Source organism: Sciurus vulgaris (genome assembly GCF_902686455.1).
Source record: "Sciurus vulgaris genome assembly, chromosome: 7".
Classification (NCBI taxonomy): Eukaryota; Metazoa; Chordata; class Mammalia; order Rodentia; family Sciuridae; genus Sciurus; species Sciurus vulgaris.
Window position 1 is genome coordinate 42,684,003 of NC_136467.1, and position 24,198 is coordinate 42,708,200.

Below are 24,198 nucleotides of genomic sequence, written 5' to 3' on the forward strand. Positions count from 1 at the left end.
GCAGCTGGCTCCTACCAGCAAACCCGGAGGCGGGGACGCTAAGCAATGCGGCACTCCCTGGCATCCATCAGCCCCGGCTTCGGCGGCGGCGGCGGCGGCGGGGGCGACAGCAGCATCAACTCCTCTCGGTGGTAGGGAGCGAACAGCGAAGAGGGGCGGCAGCGGGGACCCGGGCCGAAGACTCGCTCGGGAGTAGCTGCGGCCGCATCGTCTGAGGGCAGCCCGCTGCCTCTCAGCGGGAGGGGTGGGGACAGCAGAGATAGGGCCACCGCTGTCCCAGGTCCCCGCCCGGCCCTGCCATTTTCGCCTTCGGGAGAGGAGAAGGGAGGGAGGGGACCCGAACGCCTGGGTGGAAAAGGCCACGCAGGCGGCCGCCGCCTTTGTGCGCCCAGAGCCGCCGGGGCGGTGGGCGCGGCACCGGCCTCTCCCTGCTGGCTCCGAGTGACCAGAGTCCGGCGCGCCCCTTCGGACTGCTGCTGCGGCTCCGGCTGCTGCTGCTAAAAGAGGACTCGGCTCAGCCCAACTCCTCTCTAATTATCCCAGCACAGATCTCGCTGCGACGTAAGCACTCAGCTCGCGCACGCACTCGGCTCCTCTCTTCCTGCCTCTTTGGGAAGGACGGCAATTTTGGTGGCATTCAAATATCCCAAGCCCCAAGTTTCACCTGCTCGGGTCCCCACTCCCCAGCAGACTGCTGTGCGGGCTTTGCCGGGAGAGGCGGGGCAGGGACGCCTTCCAGTCTCCCCACGCCCCTCTCTCATCCTTTGTGTGCAAGACCCCAGAGTGTCAGGGCGAGTAGCTCCTGCAGACGGTAATCCACATTGACACATTTTCTAGTTCCTCTAGGAAGTAATTTTGATGAGGAAGGCGTACAGATACATTTTGTACTTTCTGCATGTGTTGTAAACAGAGACGTTTAATTTAGTAAAGAAGATCAGAGCGGTTCCAACTCATTGTGTTGATGATTAAGCCTCTGGAGAACTTACATGAAGTTTTTCAACCATAAACTCTTCTTTGCTAAATTCCTATTGAAGAAGATGAAAATGAGAACCGGGACCAAAAAAAAAAAAAAAAAGTAAGAACACAATTGTCAAAGGAGGAAAATATAGGCACTTGACCCATTTCTGATCTCATAATAAGGCAAACATTTCTAGAACCATGATGTTTCCTTCAGTTTTACTCAACTGTATTCCAGAATCACCATAAATGAATGGTCTCTGCGGGTAAATGGGTTTGAGAAAAAGAAATATTTTCTATTTTCAAAGCACAGCAGATATACTGATCTTGTCACTAACAGTAACTCTGTGTTACAAAAGGATGGGGTTGTGAGTTCAAGTTAGCTCCATGTAAAAATATTTAATGTGCACCACTACATGTGGGGCACTAGAGTGTATGGATTGGAAGTGGTCCTGAAGATTTTTTAAAAATTGCATGCTTTGTCAACTATTAGAACCTTCAAGTTACAGACACACTTAGGTTTACTGCTATTTTTCTGCACATGCTATTGACAAAAAAGAAAGAAAAAGGTTGTATGGCAGACATACCATTTCATTAATTAAATTCATGCAAAGTGATGTAGGGACCAGAATAAGAGACTAAATTACACACACACACACACACACACACATGCACACGCACACGCACACAGTCATTCCTCATAAGGAATTTGTGGTTTGTTGAGTTTGGTTTGGTTTTGTTTGGTTTGGTTTGGTCTTTGAACCAGGGACTGAACCCAGGGAATTTACCACTGAGTCACATCCCCAGTCCTTTTTATTTTTTATTTTGAGACAGGGTCTCACTATGTTGCTTGAAACCTTGTTAAATTGCTGAGAGTGGCCTTGAACTTATGATCCTGCTGCCTCAGCCTTCATCCCTGGGATTACGGCATGTGCCACTATGCCCAGCAAAATTTGTGTTTTAAATAGTGATGAAAATAAATCATATAGATATGCATGTATATTATATATAAATGTATTTCTTATGTGTATCTTATATATACAGCTGTCCTTAAGAATCTGTGGGAGATTGATTCCAGGACCCCCTGGGATAACAAAATCTGCAGATGATCAAGTCCCTTATATAAAATGGGCTAGTATCTGCACATAATCTGTATACATTCTTCCATATACTTTAAATCATCTCTAGATTTCTTAGAACACCTTACGCAATATAAAGCTACGTAAATAGATTTTATACAATATTTTCAGAGAATAATGACAAGGAAAAATGTCTGTATGTGTCCAGTACAAGTGAAATTTTTTCTAAATATTTTTGATCCTTAGTTTATTGTATCCACAGCTGCAGAACACAGGGATACAGAAATTCAGATATGTACATATATATCTCCTTCTAGGAATTTATGTGATTATGACCCTTATAAGCATTCTGAAAACAACATGAACTATAAAATAATTTGGTTCTCATTTCAAAAAACTTCAAAAAATCATTTTGGCCAATATGCTATAAAGAAAATTTTTGTCTTTTATCAACTGTTTGAAGAGGTTTTAGCTATCAACAATAATGAAATACGATTCTCCATGGATTTCTCGTGTTTCTGCAGGTCTGACAAAGAAGTACTAAGTTCCTTTTTTCCCAGATTAATTTTTCAAGGATATTTGCATAATGAACAGCCTTGGAAGAGCCTCAGAAGATAGAGGTAATAGTACCTCCATCTGGAATGAAGGGAGAGTTTATTTATAGCCTTGGAAGAGGGATGTTTCCCTACTGAGCAAAAGTCAAGGAGGTTTATTTGAATACCTGAACTTAGAATTACTTCATTGTAACGCTACCATCGTGTGTACAATTGAATCACATGCTTTTCTTCTCTTAGCCCTGTGGAATTGGATGTGAGAGACCAGTGCACAATAGGTTGATACTCTTATTTCCTGCTGTGCCTGAGTGATAAAGTCCTTTATCTCTGTCCCAGGAGTTTTGCATCTTCTACAAGCATCTGTGGAACTATAGCTTGTTAGTTTGTAAGACTAAAACTCAGATCCTTCACCGTATTTAAAAACTATTGCTTAATTTTGTTTTCTGAGATGGAACTATTAGACTGTGTTTTTTAGAAGAATTTACAAGATTTTGTCAGTCCATGGAATAATATGGCTGTATTTAGTGACAATATGCTTATTATTATTTACCAAATTATTTAGCAATAATAGAATTGCTTCTTATAGAATAATTTTAATATATAAATATATGATATAATAGTCTCTGTCCTTCACTAAGATTTTTAGAATAGAGAAGTTAGGTAGATATTTAAAAAGATTTTCATAATATTTGCAAACTATCAGGTTCTTTTTCCAATGATTATACTATTATTCTTTCTCTAAGTAGAGAAATCAGTTCTGGAACCAAAATAAACACAAAGTCATCTATGAATTAAACAAGGTGTTTATCCAGAGGACATCAGTGCATTTGATTCCCATTAAATATTAATTTACCTTGCTAAATGAATGCAAAGTAATGTAAGAACTAGAATATGAGAATAAATTAACTAAACAAAAAGATTAATTAAAGCATTATTGGAAAAATAATTAAATCAAGAACTTCAGGTGTTTTCAAGCAACTGGTAAGAAAAGTCTGATTTATTGCTGTATTTAAAATGGATGGAGTAAGTTGTTGGTTTTTCAAAATATTTTACTCCATTTATAATATACAAAGGGGCACCATGCAAAGGTGTGCAGTTCAGTTATATATTACAAAGTAAAGACTTGTCTAGTATCCATCCAGGGTCCAGAATAGAACCTTGGCACAAAAGGGAAAGTCCCCATTGCTATCTCCTCCTATTAGCCGTGTCTTTCCAATAAGTAAAGTCACATTATCTTCCTTTTGAAATCGATCCTTGTTTTTCTTTAAAATTTTATAAGGTAAATGATCAGTGTAATTTTCTCCATATTTGTATGTAATTTTGTGATTGGCTTTTTTGTTTAACAATATGTGACATTAAACTATGTCGTTACATGTAGTTAGTTCATTCCTATTTAGTGATGATGCATATTATGCAGTTTATGCACATACTAGAATATATTTTTCCCTAGAAGAAGATTTGGGTTTTATCAATTTGGGGCTCTTATGATTCATGATATGTGAACTATCTTGCATATATCTCTCCGTGCACAGAGACATACTTAGGAATGAAAATCACTGGATCATATGGCATAAGTATCTTTAAATTTAGTAAACAATGCTAAGCTATTTTCCAAATGTCTGTACTATTTCACTCTCCCGCCTCCACAACAGTATGAGTTTTCACTGTACCATGTTGTCACTATTTTGCATTACTATCTATAATTTAAAAATTTATCCATCTGATTTCAGTTGAGGATGTTGTATTAGGGTTTGAGTATGTATCTGTTTCCATGATTATTATGAGGTTGAAAACATTTTTTCACCTTTTGGGGAGCCACTTGTGAACCTTTTGTGAGTATTGTCATTTCAGAGGTTTTGCTCATATTTACAGGGGCTTGTTTATTGTTTTATTTTGACTTGTAGGAAGTATTTTTTGTTGCATTTTTTAAATAGATTTTTGCATTGGAGTCCTTTGTCAATTGCATGCATTGCAAATGACTTCCCCAGTCTTTGGCTTGCCTTTTCACTCTCTTGACTCTGTCTTTTGTTTAGCATAATTGTAAATTTTAATGTAGTTCAAATTTTCCTCTATGAATGGTGTTTGCTGTTTAAAACCTCCAGTTACTCTGATACCCTTCAGTACACCTTCAAGAAGCCTTCTGGTTTTTCTTTCATACAGAATTGCAGTCCACCTAGAACTGCCTTTACTGCACAATGTGAGAAAGGCATCATGTATACTTTTCTCTGTGATTACTGAATTCACTTAGCATATTCATGGAGACCGCTTATTGAAAAGACCCACTTTTTGTTTTTCAACTGAAAAGACAGGCAATCATTTTCATAAAATAATTGATAATATATGCATGGGTTTTATTTGATATAAAATTTAAACTCTACATCATTTTATATTTCCTATAACCTTCTGTAAGCATGGGCCTCAGGCCAGTAGCATCAAAAGCACTTGTTAACATTTTAGAAATGCAAAATTTTTCACTGTTGACCTATTGAATCACAAATCATTACAAAGATGTAGGAACTAACAATATTTTCTGGCCAAATCCGACCTTTGAGTAACCTGTTTTTGCTCTTAAGTTTGAGATAATTGTTCTAGATTTACCCAGATATTTATATTATACATCGATCCTTATTTCTTATTGTATCTCTGAGTTTTCATATAGAAATGTTATTCATTTATTTGAAGAACACTTTTTAATTTGTCCTTCAGTACAGATCTTAGGGTTGTAACTTTTTGGTTTTGTTTGCTGAGATTCACTTTGTTTTACTTTCACTCTCAAAGAACATGTTTGCAAACTACTAACAGTTATTTTATAGATTAGCAGCTTTTCTTTCAACACTTTAAATATTTCATTCCATTTTTTCTGTTTCTTATTTCTGCTATAAACTGTCAGTCTTTTCATTGTTCCTTTAAAGTAATCTCTATCTTTCTCTAGCCAACTTTACCTTCTTCTCCTCTATCTTTATTTTCTAGTAGTCTTCACTAATTTTTCTACTTTACTCTTTTACTCTTCTTTTATTCTTGTGTTTCTTGTGCATTTTAAAAATCCTTGTTGTGTCTTATACTAGGGATCCTAGACCCTATTCTTTTTTTTTTTTTTTTTTCACCTTTTTCTAGTTATTTTATTCCATTAGTAACATTTAATTGAGTTTACTTTATGAGGATAAAAGAGCATGAGAGAGAGACCACATCTCGCTCTATGGAGGAAGCAGGGAGTTCCCAAGGGGACAGAGAACCCAGGACAGAGGCTCTCCTCCACAGAGTCCCTGGGTGGGCAGACATGAGGCAGGGGGAAGCAGGGCATGTTTACCACAACTTCCTGCGTGTACACAAGTCTTTCCACAGATGTGACATGTATACAACCAACCACAGTGACTCGCTAAGCAAAACAGCTGAGATAAGTGAGACGGATTTCAAAAACAAAATAAAAGAAATGGAAAGGTCAGTGCAAAAATAGTTTTGAAGCTTAAAACATACACCTAACTAAATTTTAAAAAATGTATTGTGCTGCTTCTATTTATAAGAGTAAAGAGTACACAGGCACATAATGTCCTATCTACGTGATTATTTAAAATGTTAATAACAAAGACAGGACCACAATGAAATAAGAGACTGCTTCTGCGGCAGTGGGGCCTGACCACTTTAAGTTGATGTATGCTGCTACCCACCTACAGCATCAGCTATGCCATTTTAAAATGGAAATAGAGCTGTTTCTAGTACTCTTCATAAAAGCACTATCAGGCATTAATTGTTCTAAGTTCATCAGAGGCACAGAAGGCAAACGGGAAGTTGCTGCAGGGAAATCTAAGTGGAGGTGTTGCTCCAACCGACAGTACAGAGCTGAGAAGCTGTCTGCTCTCGAAAATAAGAAAGAATCAAAACGGCTGGTCATACAGTTTCCATGACCACGTAATCATATCGAGCTGACATGGTGATGTACTTTCTCAGTTTAAGTCCCTTAGAATAGGCTGAAGAGGAAAGGGCCCATGTAAAAATGTCATCTAGGTCGTGACACAATATACCTCTTCAACCTGATATAGCATAATATTCCACATCCACAGGTTCTGTGTCCATGGATTTAATCAACTGCAGATTGAAATTATTAAAAACAAAACAAAACAAAAAAGTTCTAAGCATGTACAGACTTTTTTTTTTGTCATTATTCTCTAAACAGCACAGTATAACAACTATTTACACGGTGCTTACACAGTATAGTTATTGTAAGTAATCTAGAGATGGTTCAAGGTATGCAGGAGGCTGTGCATAGAATGTATGCAAGTACTACACTGTTTCACATGAGGGGGTTGAGCATCCGAGGGTTTCCATATTCCCAGGAGGTTCTGGAACAGATTCCCTACAGAGACTGAGGGATAACTGTATCTGGCTTAAAATTAAGTTAGTTTAGCAGTGTCTGTAAAAACGATCATCTTTCTCTCCTAGACCCTATTCTGATGACTTTTATCTGTCTTAGAATGATCTAAGTCATAATACCTTCAAATATTTCTTCTGCTCTCCTTTCTTTCTCTTCTGCTTCTGGAATTCCAGTCATATAGAATTTGCATCTCCTCACTGTGTCCTCTATATATCTTACAGAGCATTTGAATTTTCCATAATTTTTTCTTTCTTTTATTTTCAATATTTTCCATCTCCTCTGCTTTCGGTTTATTTAATCTCTCTTCAGCCTTTTCTAATATGTGTTCTACCTCTTCACTGTCATTTCATTAAAATTCTTAATTTTAATTATTATATTTTTCTCATTTTAGTACTTCTACTGAATATGTACCGAGATGTGTCAGTTATAATTATTCATCTTAGTTTTCTATTTTCTTCATAAAAAACAGCAATTTTTACATCCTTATTTATACCAACATCTGGGCTCCTAATGGATCTGCTGTATTGTTTATTATTGTGTCTATTGCTTCTGCTTTTTATGTATATTGAATTATCTCCTTGAGTGTCTAGCTATTTTATATTGCAGTCATGTGTCCCTTAATGGCCTGGATACTTTCTGAGAAATGTCTTGTTAGCTGATTCATTGTTGTGCAAATATGTTTCTGTGCATCGTTGTGTAAATATATTTCTTGCAGTGGACTGATTATGTCTATCTAAAATTCATACATTGAAACTTGGTTCCTAATGTAGTAATATTTGGAGTGGGGCTTTTGGAAGGTAATTAGGACATGATAGCAGAGCCTTCATGAATGCAATTAATGCCATTATAAGATACCTCTGAGAGTTTTTCATGCCTTTAGTCATATGGGATTACAGTAAGAAAATGGCCCTCTGTGAACCAGGAACTGAATTTCCTAGAGCCTTGACTATGGACTTCCCAGCCTACAGAACTGTGGTAAAAAAAAGTTATGTTGTTTATAAGTCAACCAGTTTGTGTTATCTTTGTTATAGCAGCTAGAATGTACTAAGATACTTTTAATGCACTTTATTTCTCATACTGTCAAGGACTCTACACCTGTCCCATAGATCTTCGAAGATGTGACAAGTAGCAGTCATTCTCTCAAACTATAAGCTGCTGTTTTCCAATCACAAAATACCCCCAGGAAAAAGTGGTTCCCAATTCTGGATTTACCTCTTCCAACCTTCTTCTGATTCTATCTTCCTGGCTATCTAATGGTTTCAGATTGGGTTTTCTTTTTCTTTTTCCTTTTTAGTTATACATGACAGTAGAATGTATTTCGTTAGAATACACATACATGGAATATAACTTATTCTATTTATGTTCCCACTCTTGTGGTTGTACATGGTATGGAGTTACCCTGGTCATGTATTCAAATACAAGGCTAAGAAGTTATGACCAATTAGTTGTACACTTTCCTACTCCCCTCCTCCCTCCCTTTCCTTTGTTTCCCCTTGTCTAATCCAATGGATTTCTATTATTTCCCTCCCCAACCTCCCTTGATGTAGGTTAGCATTCACAAATCAAAGAAAACATTCAGTCTTTCATTTGGGGGATTTTCTTTTACTTATTATCACTTTTAAATGTTCTCAGGAGAAACACTGATCTCCAAAATACCTAAATTGTCTTTTTTCTTAATATACTATGGAATAATTTAAACAAGTTTCCAAATTTTATTGCTGATAGACAACTTTAATGTCACAGACCATAATTTTATATCTATATCTACATCCACATGTGTAATTAAGAGTTACATACAAACTGTTTTGCCATAAGAAATTGTATCTACATTATAAATCACTACTAGGAGGTCACATGTTCATAATAATGATAAAAAGCCCCCCAAATTTGTATTTAATCATTAAAATATATTTCTAGCTTTTCCTTCATTTTTTATTTCTCATATGTCCATTCATTTCATTACCTGCAAGTATCACTTACAGACAAGTCATAGCTGATCCCCAAAAGTATAAGAAGTTTTTAGTTTTAACATTTAATTAGATTAAAATTTAAAATTGGGACTTTTTATTAACTTTTTATTTTGAGATAATTGTTGATCCATATGCAATTTTGTAAAATAATGAAGAAACATTCCATGTATAAATTAGTCAATTTCCCCCAGTGGCTGCATCTTACAAACCTGTAATAGTATCACAATCTAGATGTTGACTTGATACAGTCAGTAGTCAGAGCATTAAAATCAATGCAAGGATCCTTCATGTTGCCTTTTTATAGCAATACCACATCCTTCTTGTAAGTGCTACTTAACCCTCAGACCTCAAAAAGACCAGTGCTCCTAATCTATATAAATGCACCAAAAACTGTAGAGTCATCTTCTTTCTGCAATTAGGTTTCTCACTAGCAAGCAACCTCCTAAACACAAAGGAGTATTAAGAACATTAAAATTAAAACTTGGCAATCTACAAAGTCATAATAATTCACGATCTCCTTTGTGACTGTTGTAGTTAATAGACAAAACTCTTTTTCTCTTGATGTTTACTCATTTTTTCATATCTAGAGTGTACTAAAGATAAAAACTAAAACTAGGGTGTTGCCCTCATTTTAGAATGCCTTTTAAAGCATTGCATAAAATAAGTGATGCAGTGTAGTTGGCAAACTCTTGCTTCATCTTACTGTTGTTAGCAATAATATCACATCTTCAAAGTATCCAGAAATAGCAAATTGATCCAGTTATTCCCCTTGTGATATGAACGCTTCACAGATAGCCTGTTAGATGCAGCGGAAATTATATTGCTCTCCTTTCTTTCTAAGAAGTAAATGTAGTCAAAGAGGTGTTCATATTAAACCTTATTAACCTGGCAAGTTTTATTTAAAATTATAATATATACATGCAAATATTTTAATAAAATTCCATTCCATAAATCTATATTAAGCAAATTTTAAGTTATTTTATTTTGCAGCATGATACTGTACTTTTAATAAAAGTCTTTCCTAAGAGGATATAATCTGCCTAGGTCACTTCATTGCATGTGTCAATAGTTCCAGCACACCTAGTTATATGGGTGAAACAACAAAGGATCACACCAAGGAAAAATACAGCCTCAAAGTTTTATCACAATCAGCAACCAAGACTCACTTCATGGGCAGGAGCATGATATAAACAACACTAACCCTGCTAAATTGAGTCTTTCTAGAGTGAAGATTCTTCAGCAAATAAACATGAAGAAAACTGTTATTTTGCTGAATTTTCCAGAGTTGTCATTTCTCAGATGAATGCAGTTATAGCCAGGCTTGTCAATGGCAGTAAACATGACTGTGACTAAATAGCACCCTGTTCCTTATAACTCATAAGTAGATAAGAACAAACTCAGTTCTGCCTCATTGCTCTTGTTTTGAGGCATGTAATTTCAGTTAACTTATTTTCATGCCAACCATTCAAACTCAAATCTTTTTTCCTTAGGAGTGATTTTGATCTCAAAAATATTGGCAATCTTATTTGTACATTATATCTGTTAATAGTCATCCAAAGAAATCTAGGTTTGTTTTAGTTGAACATAATTAGCTAAACTTGACAAGTATTAGAAGCAAATTTCTACCAGGCACATAGAAACCATATGTTTGCTGTGTCTTATAGCTCTAGTGCCTAGCCTATTCATACAGGCCACCAGTGGGGCAGGTGTGGGATGGGGTGGAAGAAAAGTAACACTTACTATGTATAAAAAATTATATTCTGGTGTGTTCCAGCTACAGATAATTTTTTAAATGGAAAATGCCCACGTAATGTACAAGTGAAGCATTTTAGATTCTTGAAAGCAGTTGATTTTGACATTTGACTTAAGTGTTCTGTGTCAGTATGAATCTTTTTATACTTCAGTTAAATCATCCTTTGAAAGTTCTTCCACTAGATTTCTATTGGTTCATCTTCTTCCTGACTGTAGTGCAGATATTTATGTGCCTTTCCCCAACAGTTTATCTTCTGGCTTACTAGAGAGGATTCCCTAGTAGGAGAAAGCTTAAGTCTGTCCAACTGGATAGGTAAAGACTATTAGAATAACATTCTTAGTGATACAAAGAGCACATTAAAAATCTAATAAGTCATGGACTGAAACCTCACATGACATTTCATAAATATTGAATAAAATTTCATTTAAAGATGCAAGTGAAGTTTCATCTTTACCAACTTAGCTGCTCTTTCATCAAATATTTATTGAGAATCAGTTATGATGTAAGCCCTCTCCCTCTGCATCACATTCAGCTTGCCACTGTGGAATACTATAAGTAAATTATCTGAACTATCAGAATCATATTTTCCAAAAGCCTCATTTTTGGGAATTATATTATAATGGTCATATTTTCTGGGCACAGGTATATAAATTAAAACCAACTCCTTTAGGTAATTGCTGCCACCAGTGATGCTGTGGCTTTTCAAGTTGATGCTATAATCAAAAGGTATCCTTGTAGAATCCCTTTCAGAGCAGTTTAGTGTTTCTCAATCATCCGAAACAGGTTTTCTCAACCATTTTAGATAATAACATATATGAGGACACCAATCCACAAGCACATAGAGAAGACAGGTCTATGGATTTTGTGCAATCTTTGGAAAGCTTCCTTTAACCATTATTATTGTTCTACTTGAAGTAAATCATAAAATGAAAGAGTGAGTTATAAGAATGCAATCTGTACACGATGAAGATTCATACCATTCGTGTAATCATACATATACACAGAGTAATGATGTCTGTCTCATTCCACCATTTTTCAAACCTCCCCTCCCTCTCATTTCCTTCTACATAATTACCCTATGTACATGTATGTTTACATGAATGGTATGAATCTACATCGTATACAACCAAAGAAAAGAAATGATGTACCCCATTTGTGTACAATGAATCAAAATACGGTCTGTAAAAAATAAATAATTTCATAAAAAAGAATGCAATCTGGATTCCTGTCAGTTATATATGTAAAGGTAAATAATTTCTAAATTTGCCTACTGTAAATTCTGGTCAGACAAATTACACACGTTGTAATACAACTGATCACTCACAGTGTATCTGTTGGTTCCTTGTAATTAAGAGCTACAAGTCTTGGCTTCATCAATTGATGTGAAGCTTTGCTAGTTTTTGTGTCTGAGTAATTAGATGCCTTTGATAACAGTACTTTTGATGACAGTTTTCTCTTTAGCAGTGTCAGCAGCTATCTTACGTTCCCTGCCTCTGACCCAGCTCCTCATAGCAGAATTCAATGTCGGCTGCTATGGAAGGAATGCCCTTCTTGGCTTTCTTAATCAATTGAAGCATAAATAAGGTACAAAGCAAAGGTCTGAAAGTCAAATGTCATTATGAACCCAGTAGGGACTCTTAAAATGTGAAGCTGATCATGTAAGGCCAAAGAGCATGCTGGTAACTGTGGCAAACTGGAGAGCATGTTCAGCCTCCAGATTTCCTGATTTCTTGTCACACTGCACAAGACATCAAAACATCAGCTGGACTACCAGTTTGTGACCCTTAATGTTAACTAAAATTTCCTGCCCAAGCTATTCCTCTCTCTAGTTTCAAATCTGAGATGGTGTGAACCCGTATGGATGGACCAGTTGTGGACCAAATCTGGATGCCCATGTGTTACTGCTGCACTAAAGTCCCCAGAGTTTCAGTTACTTTAGCTGCCAAACTCCCTGGAACATGATGTGCCAGAAGATGGCCCTTAGCCCCAGCATTTGCAAACTCACTAAACACAGCACCTTAGAACTCCCTTATTTAACTTTCAGGGACCAATCCACAGAACTGGACTGGGAAGCCTGCCCCAGACCCTTAGCCATCTGTTACTCTGTTTTGCTCATTCTGGTTGCTCTCTCTATGGCTAGAGTATTACTTTTTATCTGAAACCAGACACCAGTCATATGCAATAGACCTTTTCTGCAGAAGTTGCCCATAAGTGCTCTGACTTCTGAATGTTTTCTCACTAGTCTGAGAACTAGAGGATGCTTCCTGCCTACTTGAACATGCAACTGAGTTTCAGAACCTATAGCTACCATCTTACTCAAGAACATGTCTCCTCTGATACTATACCTAATATTCGCACCCTCCTGCATATAAGTAAATGGAGTCCAGAAGCCAAATACTTTCTTCCTTTATCCAATATGGTTCCTAAATACACTAAAATTACAATTTTAGATAGAACATACCTTGAATAGGCCAGAATAGACCTTTGGTTTTCTACCCTCTGAGTCGTGCATGCGTCTATTCATGTTTCAAGAAACTATGGAAAGCCTAGTGTTGACCACCAGTCAGCAAACCATGTACTGTACACAAGCCAGGATACTCTGCCCTATAAAGCTTTGTCGAACTGCTAGCTGCCCACTTTCTCACTGCTTAGTTAAAAGGTCAAAAGGCATGTTTACTACAGATACATACTCACACCTCAGGAATGATAAAGCTTGTGCCTATCCATCTACTATGGAAAAAAGGTGTGCATAGCTCTCCCAATGAGGCAAAATATAATAAAAAAATAACATCATTAAACCATTAGTGGCAATTTTATCCAGTTTCCAAATTGTTTATTGCTAGAACACTAATCACTGAAAATCATATCCTACTTCTATCTTCTGATCCTGTAATCCTCTAAAAGCTAAAAACAGGACACTAAAGATAGCTATAAGTGGAACTATAAGATAATCCAAGTTACAAAGGAATAGCAAAGAATTTGATTTATATTCATTGCATAATAGAAAAAAATAAAATATTGGTGTCACAATTTCAAAATTAATCAAAGAATAATGACTTTATAAAGCTGTAGAAATTCCTCAAATATAAAAACAACTGAGGAAAAATTTCCAATTCAAATCTTCACCATATCCCCTGCTTCATGCAAATGGATCTATTTACAGTCCCCTAGAATGATCGTGTGCATTCTCCCAGTAACCATCCATTGGTGTTTGTTCCCAAACTTAGAGTACAGTTAGTCAAAGATATGTTCTGGTTTCCCAGCAGAGGGAATTGCAATCTTGACAGAGTTTGACTAATATCCACTGGTCAAAACTCAGTGGTTACTTAGAGTCTGGGCTCCCTAATGCCAGTTAAAAGTGACATTGCATCATTTAGGGAAGAAAAGATCATCAGATACATTTGCATTTCAGAATAGTAAGAAAAATTTTTAATTAGTATAAATATGTCCCAAACAACATTATAGATTTTTTTTACTAATTTTTAAAAATCATATTCAAATCCTAATTGGACTTGGTATGTTTATTTGACAAGACCAGGTGAAGAGTCTATTGGCTACAGAAGGGAAGAACAGAGCCTATTTTATCAATACCAGAAATCAAAGAAGGGATGAAACAGGGAAAGGAGCTGGTGGGCAGCATCAACCTGGTTGCACTGAGCCTGTCGGGTCCAGTAATCAACTGTCTACAGGGAAGTGTCTGCAGAATTACAGGATGATCATTGCAAGGAAGGTAAGGAGTAAACTTGAGCGGGACTTTGCACAGGAACTCAGTCAGTGGGTCCTCAATGTGGGAAGCAGTCATATGATTTATCTGACCTATCCTGTGTGATTGCCCTGAATTTTGAGGATAGGATAGAGACTCTGGAACATTCTCCTGTCTCAAGAGTTCAGGGACTCAATAGTTCAGAGAAACTGGGTGAATGTTTCAGTTAACTGCGTCTCCAAGTGTAATTCAAGCCAAAATGTCCTTTGGCTTAAATGAACTGAAAATAGCATGATTGGGCCAGGTTGGCATCAAGAGGAGATTCTTGAACTTCTTCAAGAAAAGAACTATATCTAGTCCATCACGAACTACCCAGTACTTGATGCAAGTCTGTCTCAAAGGAAATCCCGCAGATATCTATGTTTGATTTGATGTGATGTGATTCTCAAATGGAAATTAGTATTTCTCCAAAGAAAATAAATAGGTCTTTCAGACAATCAGAAGGTAGGTATGTTTACAAAGTGATCAGTAAATCAAAGTGTAATGGAGATTTTTGTTTTGAAAGGAAGGGTTAGGGATGTGGTAGTAAAGCACTTACTTTTGTGTGTGAGACCCTACGTTCAATCATTAGCACTGCAATGTTTTTAAAAGGAATTAAAAGTAATCAGGTAAAAAACAATTACATGTATTCATTGAACTATTTCTCTGAACAATGAGAACTACTGAAGCCATCGCTGTGCAAAAACACACACTTTACCCTTATAAGAAATGGTTAGCCATGTTCTGTTGGCAGAGTAATCTCAATGTGACCAGGAGTTAAATTATTGGGTGGTTGAGGCTTAGTTCATGGAGAAGCAGTGAGATTAATACCTCGTGATGTGTCTTCAGAATAATGTCCCATATTATTCTCCTTCCACATTACATCACTAGCGCACTGTCCCAAATTGCATTGTTGAGAAACTGAGCATGAAATCTCCAAACAAATGAACTGCATAATTCACAAAGAATTTAGGTCTACCGCTTAAGAGGACCTACCTGAAAATATCACATTACAAAATATTCTATTAGACACCATGAGAACTGGAAAATGGCATGAAATTAGGAGTATCAGTCAGAACAAAAGTTTTAGCTTTATCTTTTACTGTAATGCCCAGACTCTGGTTTAGATGAAAGTTCACTTAACAGATGTAGTTTAAGTCACCTTGTGAAGTCCATTTTACAACTTAGATGAAAACATATATTTAAACTGATTCCAAGTTGACATTTTTATAGAGCCAAATAATTTAACAATATTACACTATTGGAAGATGTCATCTTATTTCTGTGAAAATGGAAAAATTTTTAGAAAGGATTTTAATTATTGTACAGGGTTCCCCAAATCCTACTTGTAAGTATGCAGCAGAAAGTAGAGAGATATTGTGGGACAGGAAATGATTTGGTACCATCTTGGTTGGTTTTGTGTTGCCTTAATAATATGCACAACACTGGGTAATTTATACAGAAAAGAGACTTGGCTCATGATTTTGGTGGCTAGAGAGTCCAAACCACATGGAATTGACATTTGTTAAAGGCCCCCTTGGCTGTCTCACAACAAAGCAGGGAAATAGAAAGGAAAAGAGTCACATGCAGATGAAACCAATCAGCTTACATTAGTCCCTACCTGATAGAAGTTCCATCACCACAACACTGCCACAATGGAGGCCCATCTTCTAGTATATAGACCTTTTGGTGACAAACTATATTCAACCCAAGGTGGCACAATTGTATTTTTCAGAATTATAATGACAATTTTTCTTATAACCTCCTTTGTATCTATTTCTGAGACATAAGTGTTTTATAATAAGCTTTTAAGAAGAAGAAATCAGAGTTTCTTTGGTCATACACCTACTATGGTGACCTGTAAACAGATTGGAATGTGTGGTACATTTTTGGTATGATTTTTGTCTTTAATAACAAAATTACTCATCCTCCTCTGATGCTTCTAACTCATGCAATTACAAATCAAGGAAGATACTTTCACAGGTTATAAAAATGGCTTTAGATCTTAAAATCTATTGTCTATAAAAAGCGATATTGATTGTGGGTTTCTTCAACCCCGTAAACCTAACTACCATTCTGCTGCTTTCCTCTCCCATCTCCAATCATTTGGAAAATGCTGTTTGAAGTGACCATCTCCTCATTCATCCTCATCCATGTGATGAAACTTATATTCACACATAGATGGTTGTTACTGACAAATTCTTGCCAAATTTTCTTTAATTTCCATATCATTTGCACTGTTAATCTCTTTAATTTTCTTACATTATTCTCTCATCTTCAGGCTTCTATGATGTGATATTTATTTGCCTTTTCTCTTTTGAATCCAATTTCCACCTCTTAAGAGCTGCTACTTCCCCTCAATAATTTTACTCCAAACCCAATTTTACCTGTAAGTCTAACTTTCTCTATGATAAAGTTCAGTCAATACCACATTACTTATTGGATCCATACAATGGACTATCAGGTAACTATTTTAGAATACAAAGCAAATCAGATTTAATCATCTGGAAAAAATTTAAATGCACAAAATTCACTAGTCCTTAAAAAAAAATAATCAATAGAATATACCCACACACACATACACATGTATATACAAAGAATAAGAAAAGTTAGAGGAATAGGCACTAGAGTTTACCAAAAATTGTTTTGTAGAACAGATTACATAGTATAATTGCCTTCTAAATTATATATTTGTATTGTTGTGAATTGTGTATAAGCATGTGGTAATTTGATAGCTATAATATATGAAATAGAATATAAGACTTTGCTCCTTAATCCTGGGACACACTTCTGTACTCCTTCACTGTGATAACAACTATTAATCATTCAGGTCTCAGCTTGAAGTCAACCCCATTATGTGACTTCTCTACCCCTATCCAGGTTTGATCCAAGCCTCTGCCATCAAAACACTGCATCACAATCCTTACCTCTTATCACTGATCATGCTCCGGTGACATTGCCTTCTTTCTTGTTATTTAACCTTGTTCCCTGCGGTTAAGTTCTGTGAAGTTAGAACTTTGTCTTGTAAGGATGTGGTAAACGTGTGAATCAACAAATAACACCATTGGATTTACTTGTTCAGAGAATATACTAGGGTTCTTAAAGAATGCAAAAACTCAAATAAATATATTAAATAAAGTACTATAGTAACATTAATTTAAAAGAGATAAGAAATAGCTTTAGGAATTTTATGCTAGAAATTGCATTAGTAGGAGTTAAGAGACCAAATATTCATTATGTATTTCTTACTTGCTGTTCTATTAGATTAGGTTATTCAAGATCTCTTAACCACTTTTTCTTCACTTGTGAAGCAACGATATTCTGTAAAGTGATTTTAACATTTCTCTCAAATTAAAAATCCTCTAATCTGATAACAACTTTGAATGTAAATAGGACTGATGTAAAGTATGAATGTTTCCCAGGCAATTTAATTAATAATACATTTACTTCCATTCGGTTGTCTCAAATGGAAGTAACACACATACACACACACACACACACACACACACACGTTTGAGATATATATATATATATATATATATATATATATATATCTTTGTAAGCTATCAGTGTTTGACTTAATATCTTTCACACTTTCCTGATAAATTGATTTTGTTTTTGTGATTATGCTACTGAATGGAAAATTTCATTCTTAAATGAAACATAGTGGAAAACAATTTGTCTCAACTGTAAGTGGTGCATTAAAACCCACTCTTAAATCTACTCTTAGTGATTCAATCACTTAGTGATTCTAATCACTATGATTCAACCTTACAAAGAAATTCACTTATCAATTGAATAGCCTTTTCCCCTTACTCTGTGTGTTTTATTGGTATCTTTTCATGCATTACTTTCTTTGATTAGGGCAATACAGAAGCAAGAATGTAGCATTCAAAATGTTAGTATTATACTTCTTCAAATGAGTATTCTTTAATGTCAGAACCTTGACATGGGACTATAAACCTAGAATTTCTAGTTTTATATGAACAAGGTAATATCACCTTTAAGAATTCACAAACTGGTGGAGCAATTGATCAAAAGAGCATACTGATTGTCTTAGAAGAATGGACATTGATTGTGTACCAATTAAAGCAAACATGACTCACATTGAATAAAATACAATTGAGTCTATCTGTGTAATAAGAATGAAGCCCCCCTACTGTCTTGGGGAATGGAGCCACAAGGACAACTTGGGAGAAAGATGCTGTGCATGTCATGTAAGTGTCATGCTAGAGTTCAGGAAAGTTGAGGGTGAGTCCCCAAAGAATGTGTGGCCAAGGGAACAGTGGACACCAGCCTGTGTGCATGCCCTTCTCCCTTCACTCAGCTATCAGCTGGCCTGAGGAAGGAACTATCGAGGGACCTGAGTACATTGGTGGCCCAGAGATCCAGGGTTTCTCCATGGGAGAATTAAGAACAACCAACCAGGTGAAGGGCAGAAGGGGCCCTTCTCCCTCTACAGCCAGGCATTGTATGTTCCTCGGGGAAAGCAGCATGAAGTCTGAGGTTTAAAGTAGCGGGTGTCAGTGCTTCCCTCATTCTTCCAGTGCGGCAATGGGAATTCTCAGCTTGTCCTCCAGTCGTCACTGTGTAATGCTCAAAGATTCCCCAACTTTTTTAAACCAGAAAAAAACAAATTCTCAGATCCTCCACACTTTGTTATGTGGCACTACAATGACAACAGTGAAGGCTTTAAATCTGATCAGTTCCATCTACCAGATGCTACAAACCTTTTATTGTTTGTACAGACCACCGAGCACTGCAGTATAATGAGACCAGAGCAACTGCGCAGTGCCTGAGAAGTCTCTCTGGGTGTGTGAATTCAGTAAACCATATACGAAACATGAGAGCAGCAGCTCTAATTTGACTAAAAATTTACTCTAGTTCTATGGTGTTTTTTTTTTTTTTTCATAGAAAACTATCTTATCATGCAATCAATTAGGGTAAACTTTTAATTGCTTCTTCCTATCTTCACTTATTTGTATTTCTGTTAAAGCACTTAGGTTATTGTGTCTAAGCAGATGTTCTTTTTTGCATATTTTTCTTTATGACAGAGTCTGCAACCTCTTTAAAGGCAGAGTTCGTGTCTTTTTCATCTTTACATCCCTTATAGCCACAAAAAAAAAAAACTCCCCAGAGACAAAACTTAATATGTTCTTGCCAAATTGAACTGATATAATGTAACCAATTTGAAACAGACTTTATATCACCTAGAGAAAAATACTTTTCTTGCAAGCAATCTCTGTGGTCATTACTAATAACCAATGATCAATAGAAGTCTATGAGAGAAGATTCATTTAGTTACCATGTTAGGCAGCAATGTGCCCTAAAGATACTGCTGAAAAAACTAGATGTAAAGAACATGACATTTGAGGTAAGCATTAATGTGCAAAAACATATTTTCCTTATTCTTACTGCAAAGAATAAAGCATCCACATAAACATGAAAATGTCAATTATATGGCTATTTTATTGACAAAAGATTAAAATGTGAATTAGTCATAAAGTACACTTTATATACACAGTATACATTCAAATAGTATTTCTAAGTAGCTATCAACTCAATATTAATTGAGCGAATATTTGTTAAAGTGATTCAAGTTTATACTTTTCATACAACTTCATACAGGTAATGTCTTGAATTCATTTTTATGTATAACTTTTTCATTTAACATATATTTATTTGGTGCTTACAATGTTCAAGGTTTTATAAAATATGCTTTAATATTTTAGTTTTGAAGTTTACAAAGTGAATTTGCATTCTTTATTTATTTCACTCTTATAATAAGCCAGTATTTTTCTCTGAGATAATGACATTTTTTAATTCCCACTTTAGCGATAAGAGTGAGGAACAGAGGTCAATATAGAAGAACAAACTCCCATCAGTAATCTCTGAGTCAAGTCTTCTAACTCCAAAGAATCAGAAGTTGGCCATGCATGGTTCCTTTCTTCTGTACCACATGAACACATCTAGAGGGGAAAACTTATTGTCATATTTTTTTGAATATTTTCCTTGCAAATTTGTTAACCTTTAATGAGAGCTCTATGTAAGCAATGTATTTACAGGTGAAATAACACATTGTCTGGGATTTACTTTAAAACATTTTAAGACAAAAGTGAGCATGGTGGGAAGTTTAAAAATAAACTTCCAGATGTAGTAGCACAAACCTGTAATACCAGTGACTCAAGAGGCTAAAGGAAGATTTCAAGTTCAAAACCAGCATCATCACTGGGTGAGACCCTATCTCAAAATAAAAATAAAAAGGGCTGGGGATGTTGCTCAGTGGTTAAATACCCCTGGATTCAATCCCTGGTACCCAAAAAAATAAGAAGAAGAAGTTGGGAAAATGTTAACAATTGTTGGAGCTGGGTTATGGATATATAGGACTTCATTATTATTTCTAATGTGTGCATGTTTGAAAATTCACATACTAAAAAAGTTAAAGAAAATAAATGTAATTCCTAAACTGTCACTTGAGAGCACAGATGGCAAATTTTTCAAGTAAATGGTTCTTTCTGATGCTGACAACAGAGTAATACTGGAGGAAGTCCAGGGCTATAACTCTTAAAACTTCGGACCTGGAGATTCCACTTCAAGTCATCCCCTTTTGATAAATAAAACATATTCTTTACAAAAACACTGATTGATTATTCACATTCTCCCATGACCTAACCAAACAAGGCCACAGTCAAAGAAAAATTTAGGCATATAAAACGAAAAATAAAGTTTCTTTTCAGAATGATGAGTGAGAAGATCTATTAGAAGATTTAAAACAGCCACTTGAATGTATTAGTCTCTATCTAGCATGGCTTGGCACATTATAAATTTGAGAATTTTTTTATAAAACATATAATACTTTTTTTAATAATAGAAGAATAAAACCAAGCATGGGTGACGCCGGCCAGCGGAGTCAATTTGGCGGGGGAGACAAAGGAATAGCAAGGCTTCTGAACTCGGAATGGTTTATTGTAGATTCAGGAAACCCGGGGACTGGAACCTTGAACCTGGAACCTCCAACCTCAAACCTGGGGCCTGGATCTTCGAACCCGGCGCTAGGAGAGCCGGTTTATATCCCCTCCAGGAGGTGACGTGTAGGGTTGATGCCAATTATGCAAAGATTAGGTGAGGAGCTAGCTGCCCAATCATGATAAAGGTCAAAAGGAGCAGGCACGATCAGGAGCACTCGGGAACACCTGTGCACACGTTGTGTGCCTGGACTTAATTGAATACGGCCAATGATAAATCACCTGGGTGTGCTTATGTTAATCAACCTCCTCATGTTAATCAACCTCCTCACCGCTGATGTGATCAAAGCAACCTCTGGCTGGCTGCCAGGCACCATCCAGGCACCGTTGGCGGGGCATAGCCCCCAACACATGGGAAGATATTTAATATCATAGTGAGGAGAAAACTGAAGAGCTCAATCTTGATAATTAGAATGTTGAATGACTGCTTTACTCTGAGACCCTTATATGGCAGTATAGGGAAAGGATGAGAGAGGAAGTGATTATAATTCCCTTACATATGCAATACAAGGTAATTGTGACTGTGCTCAGCATGTCACCTGTGAAGGGAAAGGAATTCTTTTCCTAATCAAATAAAATTAGAAATGGGAAATATTAGGCTTGCTTCCACCCATGGTGACACAAAAACCACAGCACAAGGAATTAAATGTCCTCCAGACAATCTGTTGGTATTGGTCTATTAAGACAATTTGTCCAAGTTCTAAAGAGACAGAGACCAGGATTTCTGTAGAGAGTAAGCTAATTACCTTAAATGATTTATGACCATCAGTTTTGAGAATTTAATTGTATTCAGTGCCTATCAAAGTAGGCAGAAATTGAAAAAGTGCAAACATTGAGTTTCTTATTGTTTCTGCATTAACTTATGTCACACAAGTATCAGTACATGTTGGCAAGGATATGGGCAAAAGGTACACTCATACATTGTTGGGGGAAATGAAAATTAGTACATACACTCTGGAAAGCAGTATGGAGATTCCTCAAAAACTAGGAATGAAACCACCATATGACCCAGCTATCCCACTCCTCACTATGTTTCCAAAGGATTTAAAATCAGCATACTACAGTGACAAGCCATATCAATGTTTATAGAAGCACAATTCAGAATACCTAAGCTATGGAAACAACCTAGGAACCCCTCAACTGATGAAAGCATAAAACAATGTGATGTCTATACACAATGTAGTATTGCTCAGGTACAAAGAATGACTGTATGGCATTGGCTAGTAAATGGATGGAAATGGAGACTATCAGGCTAAGTGAAATAAATCAGTCCCAAAAAGTCAAGGCCAAATATTTTCTCTGATATGCAGAAGCTAATCCAAAATAAGAACAAGGAGATTTAAAAAAAAAAAAAAAAAAAAAGAATATAAGTAAGACCAGAGGAGTAGACAAAGCAGAATGAAAGGAAGACAGGAGGGATGGGATGGGGAAGACAGTGGAATGAACTGACCTAACTTTCCTAAGTACATATCTGAATCCACAGTGAATCTCACCAACATGTATATCCACAAAACATTAATTTAAAAAAAAAACATAATAGAAGAAATAACCATAGAGTAGAGGAAATGAAACAGAGGGTGGATGGAAGGGGAGAAAAGGGGGACTACTGGGGACTGAAGTAGAACAAATTATATTCCATTCTTTTATAATTATGTCATAGTACATTCTACTGTCACATGGAACTAAAGAGAACTGAAAATGAGAACTCATATCTATATATTGTTAAGTCAGAATTATACCAGATTTGAACAGTGAAAGGAAAACAAGTACAAGTTGGAATCACATCAGGAAAGACAGAATATGATTCTTATTGATTATTCTTATACTTTACTTTACCTACCAGTGTCTACAAGAGATGTTGCAAGTGATTTTGTCAATCTTTTAAAGCAAGATAACTCTAAGGCAGGTTTTTTTATATAGGAAAACTCTGGCCTCTCTCTTGAATGTCTCAAGGGAGTAGATTCTACAATCATACTGTTTGGGTTTGAATTCTTCTTCCACCACTTACTTAGTTTGAATAAATTGCCTATGTTATCTGAATCTTTATTTTCATATTGGTAAAATGGACATAATTCTACCCAATTTAATAGGATTCCTTCAAAGGTTAAATGAAGTTACAATTTAAAATTTTAAAATATTTGCTATGTAGTATGCATCCAATAAGTGGCAGTCTCTGACATCATGCACAATATAACTACACTCCTTTATAAAGTAATTTCTCTTTCTACTTTAAATTAAAACAGGTTGGTCAAAGGCCAACACTTCCCAGCTTCTGATGCTGAAATTCCCTAAGAATCAAAGACGCTGATTGAATAAAGTATAGCACCATTGTTGTTTACTTACTAAGAATCCATCCTACCTCCCTTCTTTATTCCTAAAAGAACTCAGTTTCAAAATTTTTAAATTGTAGTTAACAGCACATACCATAAAATCTACTCACTTAAATGTTAAGTACATAGTACAGTATTGTGAAGCGAATGCACGTGGTCACCCATCAACTCTAGAACGTTTTCATCTGGATGAGGGAAACACTACACCCATTCAACAACTCTCTCCTTCTGTTCCTCTCAGTCCCTCCTAGCCACCATCCACTTTATATTTTTTCAGTTTTGTTGAGTTATAATTGACAAGTCAAAATTGTTTATATCCAAGGTATATGATATGATGTTCAATATGCACATACACTGTGAAATAATTTGTACAATCAAGAAAATTAACATATGTATCACCTCACACACTTAACCTGTGT

At 36.1% G+C, this 24,198-nt stretch overlaps 1 protein-coding gene across 2 annotated transcripts in view; it reads right to left on the reverse strand.

Moving 5' to 3' along the window:
* The window catches only part of CLVS2 (clavesin 2), a 137,869-nt gene that overhangs the window by 76,718 nt on the left and 36,953 nt on the right, over positions 1-24,198 (reverse strand). Inside the window, exon 1 of one of the 2 annotated variants that reach the window (XM_079146269.1) lies at positions 16-137. The exons of the other annotated variant lie outside the window; for it this stretch is intronic. The gene's annotated coding sequence lies outside the window, so the exon portion shown is untranslated. Of the gene's footprint in view, positions 1-15; positions 138-24,198 lie in introns of those variants that run through there. 2 annotated transcript variants of the gene reach the window in all.